Raw genomic sequence first — 6,733 nt, 5'->3', positions numbered from 1 at the left:
TGTAGTTTGCAACGACGTGAGTTAGTTCGAGTTGAAATGCAAGCGGTTCGAACTCTGGTAAAAACTGGAAGTGAAACGTATCCAGGAAAACCAGACGATTTTACCCAGAAACCCCTGCACCGCGTCATGAGCCTCCGAGCGTTTCTGCACCTGTAGATTCATGGAGTCCAGGAAACGGACCTGTAGAATCAGAGAAAACAGCAGAATCTGTTTCTAAATGTAACAGTTTAATATTAGAAAAGTCACCGCCCATTAGACCTGGTGGAGATAAGCCCCGCCCACATCACAGTTCAGCTACAACATAATCATCTGCACAGTTTTACATGGTTTAGTATCAAACAGCTGATGCTCAGATCATCTTGACAAACCGACTGGTGTGAAATAATCCTTCAGAGTTTGTAGAAACGTCAAAAAAACAGGAATAACTGGATGATTTCAGTTTAATATTAGTTTAATATAAGTAGGAAGAGTTCGACCAATGTTTGACGTGTTATAAACGACCTGAAAAAGATTTAAAGTCCTGATGGAGTGAACGCCAAATTTACAAAAAACATCATTCTGAGGAGGCCACGCCCCCCCGGTGCTCTCATTGGTCCAGAGGGTTTCAGCGAACACAGAATTAATGCAGGAAATTATTTACTTTCAAATACTGTGGAGAAAAACTGAGATTCTGTCGCTTTGACGTTCATTATCTCAACACTTTGGTGGTTTTAAAGGTCAGCTATGGAAGATCTGCACGTTAGAGTCCAGTTTGTGTTTTTTAACATTCGCTGATGTTATTTCTACTGTTGTGTCCATCCGTCATAAACTGTGAAGGACAGAAGCCTCTTCTACAGCCTCAGCATCTCATCCTGTAGCTCACAAACGTAGTCAGCAAACACCAAAAAAAAAAACTAAATCCAACATAAACACCAACACGAGAGGTTTAGGGCGCTTTCACACTGCATACCTGAGTCCACTTAATTTGATCCATGTGAATGCAACCGTTCCGTGGTCCAGTACCGGACCAGAGTCCAGCTGAGAAGGTAGACCTGGGTCTGGACTGTGTGGACTCCGGTGGATTTTACGTTGTCGTGTGAATGTGACCTAATCACCAGTCTGACAACGGAAGTGACCTAATCAACATGACACCATAGACGCTGCTCCTGTCTCCTGAAAAAGCCTCGGACCTGCACAGCGTGGGCTCGTTTTACCGACCGAACCACTGGGTGATAGATCAGAGACAACGATGGTGGCTCTGCTTCTCTTTACCTCAAACAGGAGAACAGATAGAACAGTATGACCACCGTTGTAGACAAAAGAACCGACCAGTCGCTCCGTTGATGACATAAGGGTTTGTCTTCTTCTAACTTTCGCATTTGTTGGATCGTGACAGACTTCCTTCCACAGCGCCACCTACTGTTTCGACCTGTAACACCCACCGGTACTCGGGTACATGTGAACGCAACATCAGCAGAAAGGTGTGAACGTACCCAAGTACAGTACAGACTCAGGTACGCAGTGTGAAAACGCCCTTAGAAACATGTGAAAATGTAGTTTATTCTGGGTTTGTCTGATCGGAAATGACTAGGGGTGTGTTTTGGCAATTTCCTGGAGATACGATACAAATCACAATACTAGGATCACAATACGACATATCGCGATATATCATGATGCTGTTAAAAATGCATTTTTTTTTTTTTTTTAAGATTATTTCCTGGAAGAATTAAATTACACCACAAATATGTACAAATCTAAACACATTTTTATTTGATCAGAACAGGACCTAATGTTATATCACAGAATGTTTCTAATTCTCCTAGTTTCCAAAGGAACGAACACCTGCCTCTGAGACAGTAAAAAGTGCTGTAGGATGCTTCAAATAACCATTATTTAATAAAACGGTGTTAAATAATAATAAATAAAATATAAACAAAAAAGAAAACCAAAAAACAAAAATGAACCTCCACAATATCTGCATTTAAATAATTACCTAAAATATCGATGCAGTACTTTTTAATATCAATACGGTATCATGAAATGAAATATCGCAATATATTGCAGAACTGATATTTTCTTACACCCCTAGAAATTGCGTACATCTTTTTTTTTGCTTTAATTCAGACCAAACACATCTGAAAATGTCAAATATTTACACAGATCTTCAAATGAATTCCAACAGTCAGAACTAACTGTTCCATAACTGGTTCTAATGTAGATTAGACAACGTTCACCTCTTTAAACACGTTCAATCACTGAATATAATGGCCTTAATTTCTCAGATCTGTGAAACATGATTGGACCCAGTCCTCAACAGACGTTTGAATGAAAGCAATTTGTCGTTTAATTTAAACTTTAACTGGAGCAGATCTGACATAGAACCTTTAAAGTCCCGTCTGTGTTTCCATTGACTCGAAGTCCACGCAGACGAACAAACCGACACGATGCCAAACCAACACCACTACACACATTGATTTTCATACGTGACGGAAAATGACACGAACATTCAAATGGACTTCAACAATACAGGGCTGTGTTTGTGGATGGAAATGAGCTGCAGTCCAGTCAGTGATTATTGTTGTGAACTCAGATCCCACACATGAAACCAGCGGTGTTTGTTCAGGGGCTTTTATCAGGATGAAGGACGGAAACTTCAGGTGCACAAAATATCAGTGATTCTAAACAGCAGCAGTTAGTTTGTGTCATCGACCCTCCGGTATCACACCCACAAAGGCCCCGCCCCTTCCTGAACACCAAAAGAGCATAATCTGCACAGTCGTACTAATGTGAAAATACTTTTCATACAGTTGATGAACTTTTTTCCTTTTTTTTTTTTTGTTTTGTTTTTCATCAACTTCAGCCATGAAGAAAAATACCAAATACTCAATAACTGTCATATTTAACTCTTTAAATGTTATGTTTGTGACATTAACAAAGCATATTTTTTATGCAAAGTCTTTTCCCCCCACTATTCTACATATAGATTATATTAGTTAGGTTTTATTTTTTCATCTTGTCACATGTCAATAATTAACACCAACATTAGTTCATATTATTATTATTTTTGGTTCTAGGTCAAGTGTTAAATGTCATTGTGTATTTTGAACGCACTTAATGGAAGGGTGTTGAATTTAACACTGTTTATTATGGGATGGTTTTAGTGGATGGATCAGAATTTTAAAAATTGGGCAAAAATGAACAACTTTTGAATTCAGGCCTAAAACAAATAGTGTAAAATAACGACCTTTAATCACAGGAAGTGTGAGGTGTGTTTAATACGCTCACCTGGACACCGGAGGGTTCATGAACTTAAATGGTGCAGAAGCGGTGCCATGGTCCGGTTCTGATGGAGGTTCTGTCCACCGGTGCAGGATCCACTGGTGTTTTCGTCGTCTGGTTGAAACCGTAAAGAGCCTGAGCTGCACTGAAACGTCTTCGTCGCCGCCGACAGTAAATGCTGAAGTTACAGAAATAAAATGAACTGAGAAGCACTGAAGCACAGACCGGACGTCAACCCAACGATGAAGCATTAAACTCCTCCTCATCATCCTCATCCTCATCCTCATCCTCAGCTCCACGCTTGGACCGGCGTCTTCAGCTCAGGACGGGTTCAGTCGTCCTTATTAAATGAAAACCGCGTCGACGCAGCGTCACCTCGAGTCTCTTTAAGGCCGCAGATCAACGATTTTACTTATTTCGGGCTCAAAAATGACACCGTGTCAGAGCCGGTTCTGATATTTATTGAGATTAAAATGTAATTTCAGTAGAACGTTAAAAAAAAAACCCCACAGAACCTGGTCCTTTTACTGAGTCACATGTTCATCTGTGTGCGCTGGTGGGTTCATTCTGCTGTTGGTTCCCTCAGAAAATGAAGGTTAGTTTATAAAAGCTGAGGGCTGTCTGCTTCAGAACCACGTCTAAAGGTTCTGAACTGCTCATCCTGGTCCAACTGGTCTTAGACTAAACTCCGCTGCATCACCAGAGACTCAGAGGCTTTGGTTTGACTCCGAACCTTTGGCTTTAACTCTGAGTGGTGACGAGTTTATAAGAGAAAACACAGATTAACAACGCGACGGAAGAATAATGAGTGAATCTGAAAATACTGAAGGCACAACTGGGTTCGATTCCAAGTATTAGTAAGAATGATTATCCATTATTGTCCCAAAAATCTGTTCTCAGAGCCAAGATCTGCCAAATGTGACATTATACACCATTTAACCCTCCGGTGTCCAGGTGAGCGTATTAAACACACTTTACACTTCAGGACATAAAAGGTCAGTATTTTCACAATTTGTTTCGGGTCAGAATTCAAAAGTTGTTCATTTTTTTTTCATGATTTTTAAATTCCGATCCATCCATTAAAACCATCCCATAATAAACAGTGTTAAATTCCTACACTAACACCCTTCTGCCATGTGAGCACAAAATACACACTGACACACTGAACATTTAACATTTGACCTAGAACCAAAAATAATAATATGAACCAGTGTCGGTGTGAATCACTCACAGATGACAGGATGTAGTGAACTGAGATTTTTTTTGTTTTTGTTTTTGCATGACAAACATGGCATTTAAAAGATTATTTGGTATTTTTGTTTGTGGCTCAAGTTGATGAAATACACAAAAAAAAGGAAAAAAAAAATTAAAAACAAACTTCATGTAAAATCCTTGACATTACCACCGCTCTGCACAGATTACATGCTTTTGGTGGTTAAAGGGCCTGTGTGGGCGGGACACCGGAGGGTTAACTGACGGAATAATCATAATGAATATTCAAATATGGTCGTTTTATCTCCCAGCATCGTTCAATGTCCGCCTGAAGTGACCGAGCGTCTTTAATCTGACCTTAAGAGCATCATATTCGATTTCCAGTTTGATAATTTAACTTTCCAGCTCATTTTGACCAGTCAGAGCTCAGACTTCCTGTTGCCGGGCAGATTTCCCCGTCTTCCTGTATCTACTGTACCGTTTGTCTCCAGAACGCTGGCTTGCTCGTGTCCCGTTCGTCCTGTTCTGATTCTGGCGTCCATTCCAACTCGCCGCCGCTCATCTCCCGCCTACCCATCATCCTCTGGGTTTGTCTGGTTCTAACTGTTGTGAACGGGCTCTGTGTAAATGTCTATAAATATATTTTTTGTATGTAAGCCTTTCCTAATGATCTGGAGAAGATAGATGTTATTTTTATATATTGCAGCGGATGTTTTTGTAAGTATTTTATACTTTTGATATGGTTCTCTGTAAAACAAGAGTATTATGTAAATATAGTTCTTTAGAAACAACTTCATCTGGGTGTTTGTGTCGTCTTTCAGTGGGTGGTTTCCATGACGATGACTGTCTCATGGTTTATTAACCCTTTAATATGTGAAAATAAAAACAGAGCTTCAGAAAATGGAGTTTAGAAGAGGGTTTGTGTTAATGTGACGTAAAACTGACGATCAGCTCATGGTTCTGACAAAGAGTCCGTTCACACAGCAGGTCTTAATGCATAATTCGGATTTTGTGGTGAAATCCGATTTTTTTGTGTGTGTTCATTCATATTCTACATTAAATGCGACTTCTATCAGTTTTGAGTCTGAACTGAATGTGACCCTGAAGTGACCCACATGCACTAAAGAGGTCCTGATGGAATACGGGACCACGCAGACACACACTGTGTTTATGGAACTGACACTCCCAGGTTCGCACAATTTTGACGTTTGTCGCATTTCAATGACGTAAAGGTCGGATAAATGCGACCTGGACGTTCAGACTGAAGTCACACTGCAAAATATCAGATCTGTATCAGATTTAGGACCACATATGAAAGTGGTCTGGGTCAGATTTAGGACCACATATGAAAGTGGTCTGGGTCAGATTTAGGACCACATATGAAAGTGGTCTGGGTCAGATTCAGGACCACATATGAAAGTGGTCTGGGTCAGATTCGTGCGTTCAGACTGTAACAGATCAGATACAGGTCACATGTGGACACATTTACATGCATCTGAACATAGTGAGAAGCTGAACTGTTCCAAATGATCAAAGCTTTTGATTAGATTCAGTTTTATCGTCTGAATCAACAAAGAAGCATTTTAGCATCTGATCTGAAGCACAAACCTGAAAAAATAACAGCAAAATAAGAATTTAGTCAATTAAATAGTGTTGAAAATGCAGCTTTTCATGTTTGACTTTATTCTTTTCTTTAGCTCTAAATGTGTTTATTTTTCATTTTGTCTTTTATTTAACCCTATAACACCAAATGTATCATGTTTGATACATGAGTTTTGAAGCCCTCTACATGATCAGTGTGATGTTTTTTTTTTCTTGTAAAACCAGATGTATACAATTAGATACATGCAATACACAGATAATCCACCAGGGGGAGGAGTTCATTCACCAGAGGCCTTTAGTGACACTACAAGACTGACATTAATGAGGAAGAACTGGGACCATTTAGAAAAGGAATTACCAATTTGTTCGACATGTTTGTGTTCTATTATGTTTTTGTTTGTTCAAAAATAATAATATTTGAGCATTGAGACCTGATGGATCAAATATGATACAAAATTTAAACTCGTACATGGAAATTGATACTTGAAAAACATTTTTGAACCTCACTGTTTTATCTCCCACCTTCCAGTAAAACAGACAGTATTCAAGTCTAAAATCCACTGTAAATATTCATCCTGGGGTTAAATCAGTACAAAACCCACATTAACTCTTTTACAACCTTTAAATGATTCATTAAAAGTCCAAACTTTCAGAAAACATC

The sequence above is a fragment of the Sphaeramia orbicularis genome, chromosome 10 (genome assembly GCF_902148855.1).
Source record: "Sphaeramia orbicularis chromosome 10, fSphaOr1.1, whole genome shotgun sequence".
NCBI lineage: Eukaryota > Metazoa > Chordata > Actinopteri > Kurtiformes > Apogonidae > Sphaeramia > Sphaeramia orbicularis.
Note: the sequence above shows the minus strand (reverse complement) of the source record.